The sequence below is a fragment of the Cervus elaphus genome, chromosome 31 (assembly GCF_910594005.1).
Source record: "Cervus elaphus chromosome 31, mCerEla1.1, whole genome shotgun sequence".
NCBI classification, from domain to species: domain Eukaryota; kingdom Metazoa; phylum Chordata; class Mammalia; order Artiodactyla; family Cervidae; genus Cervus; species Cervus elaphus.
Window position 1 is genome coordinate 6,228,834 of NC_057845.1, and position 18,552 is coordinate 6,247,385.

The following is an 18,552-nucleotide window of genomic DNA, read 5'->3' on the forward strand; positions in this document are numbered from 1 at the left end:
CTGGGCATATATCCAGAGAAAAGTATAATTCAAAAAGATACATGCAGCCCGGTGTTCATAGCAGCACATTTACAATAACCAAGACATGAAAGCAGCCTAAGTGATATATGTGTGTGTGTGTGTGTGTGTGTGTGTGATGTTACTCAGCTGTGAAAAAAGAATGAAATAATGTCATTTGCAGCAGTGGACCTAGAGAGGGCTGTGGTCCATGGGGTCGCGAAGACTTGGACACGACTGAGCGACTTCACTTTCTCTTTTCACTTTCATGCCTTGGAGAAGGAAATGGCAACCCACTCCAGTGTTTTTGCCTGGAGAATCCCAGGGACGGCGGAGCCTGATGGGCTGCCGTCTATGGGGTCGCACAGAGTCGGACAAGACTGAAGCGACTTAGCAGCAGCAGAGATTATCATACAAAGTGCAGTATGCCAAAGACAAATATCATATGATACCATTTTTATGTGCAGTCTAAAAAAAAGATACAGGTGAACTTATTTCCAAAACAGAAATAGACTCACCGACATAGAAAACAAATTTATGGTTACCAAAGGAGAAAGGGGTCCAGAAGGACAGGTTAAGAGGTTGGGATTAATATATGTAAACTGCTATTTGTGAAATAGATAACCAGTAAGGACCTACTTTATAGCATAGGAAACTATACTCAGTATTTTGGAATAACCTGTAAGGGAAAAGAATCTGAAAAAAATATATGTAAAACTGAGTCACTGTGCTGAACACTTGAACACAATACTGTAAATCAGCTATACTTCAGTTTAAAAAATGGTTTCATTTGGGTTTATAGATCTGGTCTGTTATTTCATCTTGGCTGGATGTAGAAGTTGTGTGACATATTTAACAGTGCTTTCCTTCCCTTTCAAAATAGATCTTAAGAAATTAAAATAACTTTGCTCATTTAAAAGCATTAAGCTTCAGTTAACAGAGACAATTCACATATATGGAGTAGCATGTTCCCTAACAGTCTTAGTTGATAATTAATTTGTTTCTGTGTATGATCTTGGAGTTATGATAGATCAGTATATAAGCCAGTTATCTTCCTCATTTTTTTTATTTTTTAAATTTTTACTGAAGTATCACTGCTACACAATGTTGTGTTATTTTCCGCTGTTCACCAGTGTGAATCAGCCGTACGTATACACTTAGCCCCTCTTTTTTGGATTTCCTTGACTCTGCTATACTGCGGGTTCTCATTAGTTATCTGTTTTATATACAGAATCAGGAGTGTATATATGTCAATCCTAATCTCCCAGTTTATCCCACCCTCCCTTTCCCCACTTTTGGTGTTTGTTCTCTATATCATGCTCATCTTAAAGCATAATTAAAACCTCTCTTCTAAGCCATTTGGGGATCAATTTCTTTCTTTTAATTTACTGCCTCTTTCTCATATGTGTTGAGAAATTGTTCTTTTAGAAAGACTTGAGTTTTGAAAGTTCAGTAGGAATCGTTTCTTCGGACTGAAAGCACGGACTGTAAAACCTAATCGCAGTTGCAATAGATACCAAATTGTTATTCAGTCGCTCAGTCGTGTCCAACTCTGCGACTCATGGACTGGGGCCGCCGGGCTCCTCTGTCCATGGGATTTCTAGACAGGAACACTGGAGTGGTTGCCATTCCCTTCCCTAGGGAATTTTCCCCACTCTGGGATCGAACCCACATCTCCTGCATTGGCAGGTGGATTCTTTATCACTGAGCCACCAGGGAAACCCAGATATATCACATTGCTGCTGCTGCTGCTGAGTCGCTTCAGTCGTGTTCGACTCTGTGCGACCTCGTAGACGGCAGCCCACCAGGCTCCCCCGTCCCTGGGATTCTCCAGGCAAGAACACTGGAGTGGGTTGCCATTTCCTTCTCCAGTGCATGAAAGTGAAGAGTGAAAGTGAAGTTGCTCAGTCGTGTCCGACTCTTCTCGACTCCATGGACTGCAGCCTACCAGGCTCCTCCGCCCATGGGATTCTCCAGGCAAGAGTACTGGAGTGGGGTGCCATTGCCTTCTCCGAGATATCACATTGCTTGATCTATTTTCAGAGCTTGAAGTTATCTGTGGCATAAGCGATGTGTTTGTTTTCATTCTCTTTCTACTCAGTTTGCTCAGTCTAATCACCTGTATGTTGTTAATTTGGGATTAAAATGTATTTCAGAAGATTTTGGCTGTTAAAGAGCACGGTAAATTGAGCTCTTCTGCAAAGGCTTCTTGACACCAATAACTATAAATGGCACTGCTCCTCCTGGTGAAGGCTCTCTTATCTTTAAAGGTCAGGATCAAACCTCCGAACACTTGTCTGGCTGCCTTGCTCTGAAGAGGTCTAGCTTTTGATTTCTCTGGTCCTTATTGCTTCAATTACTTATTTACCTGCCTTAAGTTATTTCTGAAGTGAGAGATAGAATGGAAAGAGAATATAAAAAGCCTCCACTTCACAGTTGGATCAAGAAAGGCATGCTGCTGCTGCTGCTGCTAAGTCACTTCAGTCGTGTCCGACTCTGTGCAACCCCATAGACGGCAGCCCACCAGGCTTCCCCATCCCTGGGATTCTCCAGGCAAGAACACTGGAGTGGGTTGCCATTTCCTTCTCCAAAGCATGAAAGGAAAAGTGAAAGTGAAGTCACGCAGTCATGTCCAACTCTTAGCGACCCCATGGATTTTCCAGGTGAGAGTACTGGAGTGGGTTGCCAAAGGCATACCGGTATATAAATTGCAGTTTTCTTCATGTTGCCTTTGCAGGTTCACTTGAAATTTCTCTGAGTATCAGTAACACAGAGCACGTCTCCTCCAGCACCTCCTTATTTTGTTTCATATTTTATTAAAAGAAAAAAATTTTTGACTGTGCTGTATGACACTTGGATCTTATGTCCCCAGCCAAGGATTGAACCTGTGCCCCTTGCAATGGAAATATGGAGTCTTAACCACTGGGCTGCCAAGGAAGCCCCCTCCCCACACTAGCATCTCCTTATCATTCATTCAGCCACCAGAATTGTTACCCAACGTGGAGATCTGATCACTGTCACTCTGTTTTGACAGGAGTTACTGTGTCCACATCACAGACCCATCTTTGTGATGTGGCATTTCAGACCCCAGAGTCTCCTCCAGGGGTATCTCCATCCCATGTTATGTTTCTGCTGTTGGGCTCTCGCTGTTGCCAGGACATGCTATGTATTTTAACACCTCTGTGTGTTTGCTTCCCGTGTTCCCCTCCCAAATCATGTATGTTGGGACATCTTCCCAACCTTGATATGTGGAATTGCTTCTTCTCCGGCCTGGATTCCAGTAACGTTCTCACCAACTGGCTTGAGGGTGTGCCTGGGAAGGTGACAGTCACTGTTACCAGGAAGGTCATGAATAAGCCTGGAAGGTCAGGCGACCCGGGTACCGCTCCTGGGTTTAGCACTGCCAGTCCCCCCGTCATTGTGTGGATAGGAGAGACAGAGTTCACAGCCCTGAAGGGAAAATGATCTCGTCTTTTAACACTGAAAACTTGGGAGCCAAAGAGTAGCCAGGTATCTTCTGTCCATCTCCTCCTATTTCTGGCTTTGTTTCCTGTTGCCTGGAGTAACAGAGAAATTACAATGGTTATGTAAAATGTGGAGAGCTTTTCACAAAGAGTGTGTGTGGGGAAAAATAAATCTTGGATTTTTCACATTTTCACCTTGTATTTATTAAGGTTTCCAGATTTCACAAAGGCATAAACAAGAAAATAGTCGTCAGATTCCATGTAGCTGCACATCATGTCAGATCGTATGTTAGTGAGGTTAGCCAAGTGTGGGGGAAAGGTTTGTATTTATTTATTTCTGTTGAAATTTAATTGATCTATAGTGTTATTTATATATGAGTTACAGGTGTACAATATAGTGATTCACAATTTATAAAGATCATACCCCACTTGTTATCAAATATTGGTTATGTTTGCTGTGTTGTACAGTGTATCCTGATAACTTAATAGTTTGTTCCTTTTTCTCCCTTACCCCTATATTGCCCCCTCCCTGCCTTCCTTCTCCCCACTAGTTTGTTCTCTGTATCAGGATTTTCTTTATTTAAAAAGGTAAAATAAATACGGTTGCGTGTGTGCTAATTCTCTTCAGTCATGTCCGACTCAGTGCGACCCAGTGGACTGAGCTCCTCTGTCCATGGGATTTTCCAGGCAAGAACACTGGAGTGGGTTGCCATTCCCTCCAAATTTGAACACTGCTACGTGCCAGAGACTGTATTTCAACCTTTGAGAGGCAAGGGCGAATAAATCACAGGCCCCACCGTCAAAGGGCCTCACAGTGCTAACTCAGCCGCTCTCGCAGTGTGGTCCTCAGATCAGCAGCACCATTGCCATCTGGGATTCTTAGAAATGCTCATTCCTGGGCCCTAACTCAGCCCTGCTGAGTCGACGCCCTGGGGGCGGGGCCTAACAATGTGGATTTTAATGAACTCTCCAGCTGAAGGGAGATTGTTTCAGCAGAGTCTGGTTGTAGTCCCTGAAAGCACATTGTATGTATCAAAGAGTAACTGGGGAGTTAGAATTAATGCCTTTGGAGAGTTAGATAGGCCTTCGGACGAATGATGTTTGAGTGAAGTCTTAATTGTTGAGTGGTTGTTCTTGAGATGAATAAGCGCTAGAAGGAGAGCATTATCAAGAAAGCCACATGCATTACCACGAACAAAGCTAGTGGAGGTGATGGAATTCCAGCTGAGCTATTTCAGATCCTGAAAAAATGATGCTGTGAAAGTGCTGCACTCAGTATGCCAGCATATTTGGAACACTCAGCAGTGGCCACAGGACTGGAAAACGTCAGTTTCCATTCCAATCCCAAAGAAGGGCAATGCCAAAGAATGTTCAAACAACTGCGCAATTGGACTCCTTCCATATGCTAGCAAGGTAATGCGTCTGATCCCATCACTTCATGGCAAATAGACGAGGAAAAAGTGGAAAGAGTGACAGATTTTATTTTCTTGGACTCCAAAATCACTGTGGATGGTGACTGCAGCCACAAAATTAAAAGATGCTTGCCCCTTGGAAGAAAAGCTGTGACAAACCTAGACAGCATATTAAAAAGCAGAGACATCACTCTGCTGACAAAAGTCCACATAGTCAAAGCTATGATTTTTCCAGTAGTAATGTATGAATGTGAGAGTTGGATGGACCATAAAGAAGGCTAAGTGCCAAAGAATTGATGGTTTTGAATTGTGGTGCTGGAGAGGACTCTTGAGCGTCCCTTGGACTTGGGGGAGGTCTAACTAGTCCATCCTAAAGGAAATCAATCCTGAATATTCACTGGAAGGACTGATGCTGAAGCTGAAACTCCAGTACTTTGGCCACCTGATGCAAAGAGCTGGCTCACTGGAAAGGACCCTGATGCTGGGAAAGATTGAGAGCAGGAGGAGAAGGGGACAACAGAGGATGAGATGGTTGGATGGCATCACCGACTCAATGGACATGAGTTTGAGAGACTCGAGATAGTGAAGGACAGGGAAGCCTGGTGTGCTGCAGTCCATGGGATTGCAGAGAGTCAGACACGACTTAGCGACTCAACAACAAGAACCACATGCAAAAGTACAGAGCAATCGAAGGACTTGGTCCCCTCTGGGGAGCACAATTATTATTGTCCTTGTGCCCTTCTTATGGCTGTTATTCTTCTATCAGGGTCAGAAGATGAGCTAAGCTGGTGAGATCAGTGGCCAGATCTTGCTGAGAAGTTTGGCTTTTCTCCTGGAAAATAACCGAATTGTTTTGTGTCTGTGCAGTGAAATAAGATCAGGTTTACAATTCTGTTGAATATACACAGAATAACAGAGCCCTTTACAAATTAGAAAAAACATTTTTTGTGATGTGTTTGAAACCTAAACTGAGAGTAAAGGAGGAAAAACATAAAGAATTCAGAATTTAATTTTTACTATTTTTATTATTAATGATTCTTAATTGAAAAGTGTAATAGCCTTTTTTTTAAACAGCAGTTTTAGGTTTATAGCAATATTGAGCAGAGGGTACAGAGATTTTCCCATATACCCATGGTCTGCGCACATAATCCCTTTCCCTTCATTAGCATTCACAACTAGATGGGAACATATGTTACAATTGGTGAACATACATTAACATATCATTATTATCTAAAGCCCCTACTTATGTTAGGGTTCACTCTTGGTCTTGTACATTTTATGGGTTTGGACCAACTTATAATGGCATGTTTTTACCATTGTAATTATCATACAAAGTAGTTTCACTGCCCTAAAAATCCTCAAATTATCTTGCCTCCCTCTTGCAAGCTCCTGCCAACCAGTGTTTCTTTTACTATCTCCATAGTTTTTCCTTTTCTGGAATGTTGTATAGCTGGAATGGTATGGTATGTAGCCTTCTCAGATTGGTTTCTCTGCCTTAGTGATGGGCATTTAAGGTTTCTCCATGTCTTTTTGTGGCTTCATAGCTCATCTCTTTATAGAACTGAGTATTATTCCCTTGTCTGGATGTACCATAGTTTTATTTGTCTGTTCACCTGCTGAAGGACATCCTGATTGCTTCTGAGCTTTGGCAGTTAGGAGTAAAACAGTAAAACTGCTATTGATAACAGTGTGCAAGTTTGTGTGTGTATGCAAGGTTTCAACTCCTTTGGGTAAATGCCAAGGGGTGTGGTTAGTGAATTTTATGGAAAGTGTGTGTTTAGTTTGGTAAGAAGCTACCGAATTGTCTTCCACAGTGCCTGCTGTTGTTCAGCCGCTAACTTGTGTACAACTGTTCGCTCTCCGATGGACTGCAGCACACCAGGTCTCCCTGCCCTTCACTGCCTCCTGGGGTTTGCTGAAACTCATGTCCATAGAGTCCATGATGCCATCCAGCCATCTCATCCTCTGTTGCCCCCTTCTCCTCCTGCCCTCAGTCTTTTCCAGCGTCACAGTCTTTTTCAGTGAGTTGGCTCATCATATCAGGTAATCAAAGTATTGGCACTTCAGATTCAGCAACAGTCCTTCCAAGGAATATTCAGGGTTTGATTTCCTTTAGGATTGACTGGTTTGATCTTCTTGCAGTCCAAGGGACTCTCAAGGTTCTTCTCCAACCCCATGGTTTGAAAACATCAATTCTTTGGTGCCCAACCTTCTTCCGTCCAACTCTCACATTCATACATGAGTACTGGGAAAACTGGCTTTACTGTATGGGCCTTTGTTGACAAAATTTTAAATTTTTAATATGCTGTCTAGGTTTGTCATAGTTTTTTTCCCCAAGGAGCAATGATCTTTTAATATCATGGCTGCAGTCACTGTCCACTGTGATTTTGGAGACTATGAAAATAAAATCTGCCACTGATTCCATTTTCCCCCCATCTGTTTGCTACAAAGTGATGGGACCAGATGCTGTGATCTTTGTTTTTTGAATGTTGAGTTTTAAGCCAGCTTTTTCATGCTCCTCTTTCACCTAAAGAGGCTCTTTAGTTCCTCTTCACTCTCTGCCATTAGGGTGGTGTCATCTGTATATCTGAGGTAATCGATATTTCTCCTGGCATTCTTGATTCCAGCTTGAGTCATCCATCCTGGCATTTTGCATGATGTACACTGCATATAAGTTAAACAAGCAGAGTGATAATATACAGCCTTGATGTATTCCTTTCCCAATTTTGAACCAGTCCAAGCTGTTGCTTTTTGACCTGAGTGCAGGTTTCTTAAGAGGCAGGTCAGGTGATCTGGTATTCCCATCTCTTTAAGGATGTTCCACAGTTTGTTGCTATTTCACAGCGCCTGTACCATTTTGCATCCCCATCAGTAATGAATGAGAATTCCTGTTGCTTCACATTCCTATCTACACTTGGTATTGTCATCATTTTGAATTTTGACCATTCAAATAGGTGTGTAGTGGTATCTTATTTATGTTTTGGTTTTCATTTCTCTGATGACATCTGATATGGAACCCCTCTTCATATACTTATTTACCATCCATGTATCTTTTTTGTTGAGGTGCCTATTAAGGCCTTTGGTCCATGTTTTAACTGGGTGGTTTGTGTTCTTATCATTGAGTTTTAAGAGTTCTTTGTATATTTTAGGTAATAGCTGTTTATCAGATGTGTCTTTTGCAAGTGGTTTCTCTTAACTCGTGACTTGTTTTTTCATTTTCTTAAAATTGTGTTATGTAAAAGAGAAGTTTTTAATTTTAATGAAGTCCATCTTATCAGTTCTTTCTTTCATGGATCATGCGTCTGGTATTGTATCAAAAAAAGTCATTGTGGTAGGCCAGGTCATTAAAATTTCTTGTATGTTATCTTTTGTAGTTTCATTTTTCTTAGTTACAACTATACATTTAGGTCTGTGATCCATTTTGAGTTAATTTTTGTAAAGGGCATAAGGTGTGTATCTAGATTCTTCTTTTTGTGTGTGGATATCCAGTTTTCAGCACCATGTGTCTAAAAGACTGTATTTCCTCTGTTTTTTTTTTTTTCCTCCTTTGTCAAGGATCCATTCTGTCTGTTTATTCAGATCTGTTTCTGGGCTCTCTTATCTTGTTTCATTGATCTTTATGTGACCTCTTTTGCAGATGCCACACTGTTTTGATGACTGTAATGTAGAAAGTCTTGAATTGAGTAGTGTTAATCCTTCAACTTTGTCCTACTCCTTCCATATGACTTTGGCTATCTTGGGTCTTTTGCTTCTCCACATAATGTTAACTTTAATTCTAAAAAATAGAGAAAACTCATACAAGACTTAAAAATTAGAAAATACCAGGAGAAAGAAATAAAGGCTAATTTCTAATACAACCTAGATTGAACTCTTTACCTTTCAGTTGTACTTTGATGTAGTCTTTTTTTCTGTCTTGTGTTTGTTTATTATTTATAGTATGTGTAATAAATTAATTTAGATTCTAGCTTGTTGTTTCTTCTCCTTTGTTGGGAAAAATTGTTGTGTTGCAAATATGCTTAAGTACTTAGTAAATAGCTGTTTTCACAAATGTTTAACATTCTATGGAATGTTGTACTGAGGTTTACTGGAATCTCATTTGCATGCACTGATTATTTCTCAGTTAGGGTTTAGTGAGTGTATTAGGGCTTTCCAGAGAAAAAGAACAAGTAATAGAATCTGTCTGTTTATCTGTTTGTCTATCTGGAGGGCTTTCCTGATGGCTCAGATGGTAAAACATCTGCCTGCAATGTGGGAGACCCGGGTTCAATCCCTGGGTCGGGAAGATACCCTGGAGAAGGAAATGGCTACCCACTTCAGTATTCTTGCCTGGTGAATTCTTGCATGGACAGGGAAGCTTGGTGGGCTACAGTTCATGGGGTTGCAAAGAGTCAGACATGACTGAGCAACTAACACACACATCTGTGTGAAAGGGTGGGTGGGCATTGAAATTTATTGTAGAAACTGGCTCATGCAATTATGATTGCAGAGAAGCCCCAAGTGCTGCCTGCTGTCTGCAGGTTGGCGACCCAGGAGAGCCAGTTGTGTGGTTCAGTCTGAATCTGAAGCCTGAGAAGCAGGAGTGCCAGTGTCCCAGGGCAGGAGAAGATGGAGGTACCACCTTTTTGTTGTGTTCAGGTCTTCAGTGGATTGGATGATGCCTACTCATATTAGTGATGGTCATCAGTTTTTACTCAGTCTATTGATTCAGATGCTTATCTCATCCAGAAAAATCCTCACCGACACACTCAGAAATAATGTTTTACCAACTCTCTAGGCATCCATTTGCCTAGTCATGTAGACACATAAAGTTCACCATCACAGTGATGGGTGTGAAATAGGGATTTCTCATGGGAAGTTGACCCCGTGCACTTGTGGGCACTGGAAGAAGTCTACTGAAGGTTGTTCAGGAAAAACAGCTGCAGGAGTAGGAGGAAGAGCCAGGACACACTGAAGCCCTAGTTTCCCCTGCCTCCCACCTTGATGATGACACAGGGTGAGTTGCAGAAGAGGCTTGCCCCTGACCTCAGAGCTACATGTTTGTCTGGCTCAGGAGCTCCAGGGTCTGTCCCCACTGCCAGGCCACGTGGAGCTCACCACCCTGACCCTCCCAGCTTCTCTACTTGGGCTTTCAAGTTCAGTTCAATTTAGTTCAGTTGCTCAGTCGTGTCCTACTCTTTGCGACCCCATGAACTGCAGCGTGCCAGGCCTCCCTGTCCATCACCAGCTCCCAGAGCTTACTCAAACTCATGTCCATCGAGTCGGTGATGCCATCCAACCATCTCATCCTCTGTTGTCCCCTTCTCCTCCTGCCTTCAATCTTTCCCAGCATCAGGGTCTTTTCCAATGAGTTGGTTCCTTGCATGAGGTGGCCAAAGTATTGGAGTTTCAGCTTCAGCATCAGTCCTTCCAATGAACACCCAGGACTGATCTCCTTTAGGATGGACTGGTTGGATCTCCTTGCAGTCCAAGGGACTCTCAAGAGTCTTCTCCAACACCACAGTTCAAAAGCATCAATTCGTCAGCACTCAGCTTTCTTTATAGTCCCACTCTCCCATCCATACATGACTACTGGAAAAACCATAACTTTGACTAGACAGAACTTTGTTGGCAAAGTAATGTCTTTCAAAATAGTGTCATTTCAAATGTGTTTGAAATGGGCTTTCAGAGCCTGAGTAAACGCCCCTCATGGCTGATTCTAACAAGTAGCTCCTAGCAGAGGGGATTCTGGGAAATGTAGTTCCTGCTTAGCTACGGCCACAGGGTACATACCCCAGTGCTCATCTCTATGCTCGTTCTGTTGTGACTATGTACTGAAGATGATGTCTCTATACCCATCTGGTGCTTTTGCTGAATTTTGGATTATTTCTTGACAATAGATCGTCAAAAGAGGAATTATTAGGTTAGAAAGTCTAAACAGTATAGAGAGTATGTGTTGCCAGTTCACACAATAAGATTGTGCGGCTGACACCACCAGGTCAGCAGATGAAGCGTCTTCTCTTCCTGCTCTGTGGCTGATCCTGACTACTGTATTCTTTCTCCTTTAACGTCTTGAGATTTTCGTTTGAATTGTTTATAACTGTCCTTTCAGATGAGGTTTTCTTTTCTTTTTTTTAAGTTAAAATGACTTGGCAATACGTAAGGACTAGTGACAGTTGTGTGCCTTGAACCTTGAGAGAATCACCTAGTAGATCTTGTGAGTAATAGGTAAACCACCCTCTCCTGTTTTGGGGACTCGCTACTTGTAACAGCGATAAAGTGAAAGGGTTAATTAGTTGACACAGGGGTATAGAAATGGGTATTAGCAACTGCAGTGAAAGTTAGAAGCTCGTTTGGTGTCAAGTTGCACAGTTCTCAGAAGTCACGTCTCAGACTTGCTATAGAGTATTTTGGGATAGTTTCTGATTGCAAGGAGTCAATTTTTTGCCTTCTCTTTTTAAGAGAAGTATTCTGTAAGAATACTTTAAATTTTAATTGGTACCCTCTAATCCTGAAAACATAACCTGTCATTTTCATTTCTCTTGGTTCTTGTCTTGTGCTTGTAACATCTGTCCTCTTGATTATGGGCTCCGGTCCTTACAGACCTCTTGTCCCTATGCAGATGAGTTTCCTTCCTTGTTCATTTCTACTGGGAACTGGCAGGAAAACCAAAACTTCATGAACATCGAGGTTAAAAAACCATGTTGTAGGGCTTCCCTTGTGGCTCAGTGGTAAAGAATCTGCCTGGCAATACCAGAGACACGGGTTCGATCCCTAGTCAGGGAAGATCCCACATGCCACGGATCAGCTAAACCTGGGGCCCCCAGCTGCTGAGCCCATGTGCCACAGTTACTGACGCCCGAGTGCCCTAGAGCCTGTGCTCTGCAACGAGAAGCCACTGCAGTGAGCAGCCCATGCTCCACAACCAGGGAGCAGCCTCTGCACTCCACAACTAGGGGAAAGCCGGTGCAGTGGCAGGGACCCAGCACGGCTGTGAATAAATAACTAAAAATTAAAAAAAAATAAGAAAAGCAGAAACAAACCCAAACCCCCTGTCGTCTGTGACCCCGTGTAGGACAGAATGTTTGAGCTCTGTCCGTGTTGCGGCTTTTTCCAGTATGGTTTACCAAAGCACATTTATGAATCAGATATTAGACCACATTCCATTGACTTCGGAATTTTAAGTCATATTTAATATGCCCTTTAAAGAATGGACCACAGTTGGTTTCTTACCCATGCCGCCAATAATCAAGCAGTCAACCCACTGACTCAGTTTTAGTGTAAATCAAACCTGCATTTTCAGAAACCACAAAGTATGTGGGTTGTCTAACTCAGACTGAAATGAACTGAAATGTATTGGGTTGTGATGGGGGTACGTACTTCCGCTGAAGGTGGAGTGTTGCCATTGAGCCTTCAGCCCACGAAGACAGGCTTCTTCTGGGGAGAGGAATGTGGTGTGGAGTTTCATCTCCATTCTGGCTAATCAAAGTGGGAAAGACTGGTCCCTGGGACGAGCATCATAGCCCCGTCGTTTAGGCACCCATTACAAATGCAGATTCTCAGGCCTCACCCTGGTGAACTGGAACCTACGTTTTCACAGGATCTCTGGTTGATTCTATGCTCAGTTTGGTCTGAGGAGCCCTGTCCTGGACAAAGCTGTCTGACCTGCTCTGCCACCATCACCAGCTTACCTTCTGGCCGGGCTTTGTTCTGGAAAACACTCAGACCTGAGGAGTGGACTGTCTATTTTATTGATCTGTGTACTGATTGGTGCTGCTGAGGTCTGTTAAAATTCCTGAAATTCCTCGGAAGCAGTCTCTTGGAGAAATTGACTTTCATTTCTCCGCCGTGAAGCCTGACGGAGCAGAATGGGCTTTTTCTGCTTTTCATCTGGTTATTCTGCGGGGTCTGAGAGCACCATGCTGCAGGGTGTGGTTAGGATAAGTATTGGGAGACTTGAGGTTGGATCGCTCTCTTTTTAAAAAATTTTATTGTAAATTTGTGATAAAATATGTGTGTGCCTGCTAAGTGCCTTCAGTCGTGTCTGACTCTTTGCGACCCCATGGACTGTTGCCCGCCAGACTCCTCTGTCCATGGGATTCTCCAGGCAAGAACACGGAGTGGGTTGTCATGCCCTCCTCCAGGGGATCTTCCCGACCCAAGGATGGAAGCCAAGTCTCCTGCAACTCCTTCATTGCAGGCAGATTCTTTACCACTGAGACACCGGAGAAGCCCAAGTACATTCATATTGCTGTTTATATAATCAGTTTATAATCAGCAATAATCAGTTTATAGAACCGTTTCTATTTTGCAAAACTTAATCTGTACCCATCAAACAACAGTTCCCCATTTTTTCCTCCCCCAGCTCCCAATAACCACCATTCTACTTTCTTATTCTATGAATTTAATTACCCTAGGTCCCTCACATAACAGAATTATACAGTATTTGTTCTTTTGTGTCTGACTTCTTGCTCTTAGCGTCATGTCTCCAAGTCCATTCATGTTGTAGCACGTGGCATGGTTCTTCCCTTTTTAAGGCTGAATGATATCCCTTTGTATGTATATATCACCTGTTGTTTAACCAGTCATCCGTCCATGGATCCTTGGGTTGCTTCCATCTTATAATGAAGTTATTATGATGCTGCTGTGATTGGACCTTCAGTTACTACAGACTGGAGGTGAGATCTCAGACAAATCACTGAACTTCCACATCTCAGTTTCCAGTACTGTAAAAATAGGAAATTCAGATGCTTTCCGGAAATAGAGACACAGATGTAGAGAACAAACGTCAGGATGCCAAGGCGGGTAAGGGGAGTGGATGGGCTGGGAGATCGGTATTGACACGTATACACTACTCTGTATAGAACAGGTAACTGGTGAGAGCCCACTCACAGCGTGGGGAGCTCCGCTCAGCTGCTGGCGACCCCGAAAAGGAAGGGCGCGTGTACACGTGTGGCTGACGCACTGTGCCCCGCAGCAGAAACTAACGCAACATGGCAGAGCAACTCTGCTTCAACAGAAGTTATTAAAAAGGGACATTCACATGCTTTCCAGCATGCTCGTCAGCTCCAGTTATAGGGCACTAAATAAAAGCTACATCTCCTGAGCGATTAAGCACACACACTATTTAAAAAATTACATGCCGCCTAAAGATTTCCATGGTTCCCTCTGATGATACCATTTACCTTTCTTGAGCTGACTGAATCTTTGAATATCCTTAACAGTAGAATTTGTGCAACTTTTTTTTTTGAAAGCTTTATTGACATATAATTCATATACCGTTTGATTTACCATGTAAAGTGTACAAACTAGTGTTTTTTCCCCCTATGTTCTCAAGGTTATGCAATGGTCAATTTCCGAACATTTTTATCATCCCCAAAAGAAGCCCTGTACCCATCAGCAGTTACCACCCATTTCCCTCCAGCCTGCCCCCCAACCCCCATTCCAGCTTAGACAATCACTAATCTATTTCTGTCTCTGTGGATTTGCCTATTCTGGATGTTTCATATAAGTGGAATCATAAGTATGTGACCTTTTGTGACTGGCTTCTTTCACTCAGCATAACGTTTGCAAGCTTCGTGTGTAACTTTCCGAGGTGTCAACTAATCTCACATGTGAGGGGTTCATTTATTGTCACCATCATATTTCTCCTCATGCCAAGAGCCAGCTGTAGGACTGGGGCTGAAGACACAGCAGGAAATACCTAACACATCCCCTGGCTCTGAAGAGCATTCTGTCTTGTGGGTAAGAAGGGCATTCAGTGAATTTCGACTTAGATGTTAATCACAAAGTACTGGGTTCTCTACAGAGAAACTTTGGGTGCTTTGGAGGGTATACCGGGCAGAAGGTGAGGGGAGCTCTGATGCAATGCCCTCATCTTCAGGATGGTTTCTGTCCACGGAGCTCACACCTGGGCATCCCTCCCATCAGGATCTACCATGTGACTGTTGGTGATGATGATACGGTAAAAAACGAGACCCCGTTTGTGTCCTTGAGAAGCTCACTGTGTCACAGGGCAGATAGCCAACCATGCTGATGGGTAGTTCAGAGTCTGGACTGTGAGTGCTGGAGCTTGGGTGGACCTCCCCAAAGCATTCAAGGGAATCTTTAGGGAGCCACTATGATGCTTGAATGGAATTTTGATTGATAAGTTAAATGTCTTAGGGAGCCTCCGTGTGCATGGAGGGAAAGGAAATTCTGAGCAGAGGTCATGAGCGAAAGTGTAAAGATACTCGGCGTGTTCTTCGGGGATGGGGCATCAAGGAGCCGGTTGTGGCCAGGGCATGGGGACCAGCTAAAGGAAGGCGGCAGGGAGGGTTGTGAAGCACCTTAGAGCCAAGGTTAGCAGCTTTATCCTACACGTCTCAGGTTGCATCCTTTAATTCTGAGTACCTGCACCCCCACTTGGGGCTGTCGCCGCATCCCTCTCCTAAATGCGACTCACCACCAGGTGGCATATCTGCCGGTGGCTTTTCTAGACGGCACCAGGATCCTCTGGAGGGAGCCGTCTCCTCTGCAGTGTCAGTGCTGAAGGCATCGGAGCTTTGGAAGCAGTGAAGGATCAAGCCTCTCTTTTAGCCTCACTGGGACATAGGAACTTAAGAAGTTGGGAGACAGGCAGGAAGAAGTTGAGTGGAACCAGCAGCTACAGGGTATAAAGGGCCCAGACTCTAGGTGGAGAGGGATTCTGTGAGCTGCCATTTATGGAGAGTACCTGTCATGCCTGGTAAATAGATGAGGTTATGGACCAGTCCATCATAGCTTTAGGGCGTATTTCATCACAGATCACCTACGTTGATATCTAGGATTCTACACGGTGATCAAAAATGTTGTGATATGTAAGGTCCAGCCGTTCATTTCCAGGCAATCTAACTATCATAGTGTGTGTTTTTATTGAAGTAAAGTTGATTTACAGGATTAGTTTCAAGTACATATTGTGTTATATTTTTTAAAATAAGTGTTTGTTTATGTATTTATTTAGGTGCGTCAGGTTTTAGCTGTGGCACGTGGGAGCTTTCATTGCAGTGCGCGGGCTTCTCTCTAGTTGCGTTGCAAGGGCTTGGTTGCTCTGTGCCATGTGGGATCTTGATTCTGAACCAGGGATTGAACCTGTGTCCCCTGCAGTGAAAGGCGAATTCTTAACCTCTGAACCACCAGGGAAGTCCCAACTGTGTTATATTTGTTTTTTTTTTTTTCCAACTGTGTTATATTTGAATGCATTCTTATCCAGGACCATTGATAGATGCAATCCTTTATTCATCCACCACTACATTTATTGCATGCTGATAGCTATAGCTTGTGTGCATTCAACGACTGCATCTCCATGCTGGAGTGCCCTACACCGTAATCAGGGAGGTAGCCCAGGGCGGCAGACTTAGAGTTCAGATGTCAGCAGGCCTCCCCCGCATGTGGATTTCATGCAGTTGTCTTGGTGTTGATAATGAACGTTGTCATCCTTGTTCCTACCTGGGCTTGTGGAGCTCTTAGCTGTGGCATCTCTCAGAATTTCTGTGGATTCTCAAAGGATGGCGTCTAATGGACCTGAAACTGATCGTGGTTGGTCACATGAGTATCTGCCTTGTGCTTCCTCTCTTGCTGTGCCTTCATCCATCAGTTACCTGCTCTAATATCTGCTTGAAGAACTGTCTTACTCGAATCTTTATGGTGAGAATAGCTAAGTCCTTGCCAAGGGGCATGTTGCATGCAGAGATGCTGGAAAATGGCTCTCTGACATCGGAAATTTTTGTCACCTGGAAATGAATGTGTCAGATCCCTGAGACTGGCCAAGCCTCACGACACAGCGTCTTCAAGGTTTACCCCAAATAATCCTCCCCAACTCCATGGTGTCCACCCCATGATAGAGTACCAGGTTACTCTGTCTCAGTACCCTGCTTATTACTGTGTGTATCAGAATCTGAACTTAGCTTGTTTATCGAATAAAAATGATCTTTTATTGCACTGTGGCAAGTACCCACTGGCTGAATCCTGGCAACAGCCCCATAGAGTCTACAGCTTATTGCAGGATTTTAGGCTAGGCAGTCTGGTTCCAGAGACCAGCTCCTAGCCATTATGTGTGTGTTGTGTCTTTACCAAGAAGAATATCAATTCTGTTGAGCTCGTTTTTCTTGGTACCAAGAGCATTGGTTCTTCGCAGGCTCTTGAGAACGGTGAAGGAATGAGTGACTGGTCAGTTCCTGGTCAGGAAGATTTCCTGGAGACATTCAGGTCTACTGTGCAGGAGTAGCCAGGCAAAGGCGGATGCGGATGGAAGTACAGCACATTCCTGGCAGCTCACACATGGATGGTGTGAGCTCAGACACAAAGGGTTCCTGTGCTATTGGGTTGTTGGAGAGAGACTTGAGAGACCAGATTGGAGAGGTAGGTAGATGGGAAGCTCCAGAGAGGATGTTTCTGTTACATGTCATGGTGAATCCTAGCAGAATCTTTCTAAGTGTGATCAGGAAACCAGCTTTGTCAGAATGTGAGTGAAAAGTGAAAGTCGTTCAGTCGTGTCTGACTCTTTGCAACCCCCATGGTCTGTAGGCTGCCAGGCTCTTCTGTCCATGGAAGTCTCCAGGTGAGAATACTGGAGTGGGTTGCCATTCCCTTCTCCAGGGGATCTGCCTAAGCCAGGGATCCAGCCCAGGTCTCCTGCATTGCAGGCAGATTTTTTACCATCTGAGCTACCAGGGAAGCTCAAAATTGGTTGCATCAGGGTCTGGGGTAGGGGGCTCAGGAATCTGCATTCTAATGCTCTTGCTGGGTAATGCTTATGCACACAGATGCTTAGGGATCACTGCTCTGAGAAACAAGATAACTGCTAATAAAGTCATAGCATTATTTTCATCTTGCAGCTTTCCTTCATAACTATCCCCCAGCTCCTACGCCCAGTCTGAGATGGAGCTGTGAAGTAATGTATGTCCTAAGAACACTTTCCTTCTGGTGATCCTGTCTTAGTCAGCTTGAGCAGCTATAAGAAAAATATGATGGACTGGTGTTTTAAACAAGACACATTTATTTCTTACAGTTCTGAAGCCTGGGAAGTCCAAGGTCAAGGCACTGGTGAGAGTCCTCTTCCTGATTTGGAGAGGGACATCTTCTGTTGTATCCTCTGATGGCAGAGAGAGAGAGATTCTCGCATTACTTTTCTTAGAAGGGCACTAATCCCATTCATGGGACTCCACCCTTATGACCTAATCACCTTCCCAAATGCCTGCCATCAAATAACAACACACTGGGGATTAGTGCTTCAAGACAGTGACAGACTTTGTTTCTTGGGCTCCAAAATCACTGCAGATGGTGACTGCAGCCATGAAATCAAAAGACACTTGCTCCTTGGAAGAAAGGCTACAACAAACCTAGATGGCATATTAAAAAGCAGAGACACTACTTTGCCGACAAAGGTCCTAAAGTCAAAGCTATGACTTTTCCAGTAGTTATGTATAGATGTGAGAGTTGAGCCATAAAGAAAGCTGGGTGCTGAAGAACTGATGCTTTCGAACTGTGGTGTTGGAGAAGACTCCAGAGTCCCTTGGACTGCAAGGAGTCAAACCAGTCAATCCTAAAGGAAATCAGTCCTGAATATTCATTGGAAAGACTGATGCTGAAGCTGAAGCTTTAATACTTTGGCTTCCTGATGTGAAGAGCCAACTCTTTGGAAAAGATCCTGATGCTGGGAAAGATTGTGGGCCAAAGGAGAAGGG

The 18,552-nt window shown here is 43.6% G+C and overlaps 1 protein-coding gene across 3 annotated transcripts in view; it reads left to right on the top strand.

Annotated features, from left to right (window-relative positions):
• The window catches only part of TIAM1 (TIAM Rac1 associated GEF 1), a 451,497-nt gene that overhangs the window by 130,141 nt on the left and 302,804 nt on the right, over positions 1-18,552 (top strand). Inside the window, exon 1 of one of the 3 annotated variants that reach the window (XM_043892674.1) lies at positions 9,468-9,484. The exons of the other annotated variants lie outside the window; for them this stretch is intronic. The gene's annotated coding sequence lies outside the window, so the exon portion shown is untranslated. Of the gene's footprint in view, positions 1-9,467; positions 9,485-18,552 lie in introns of those variants that run through there. 3 annotated transcript variants of the gene reach the window in all.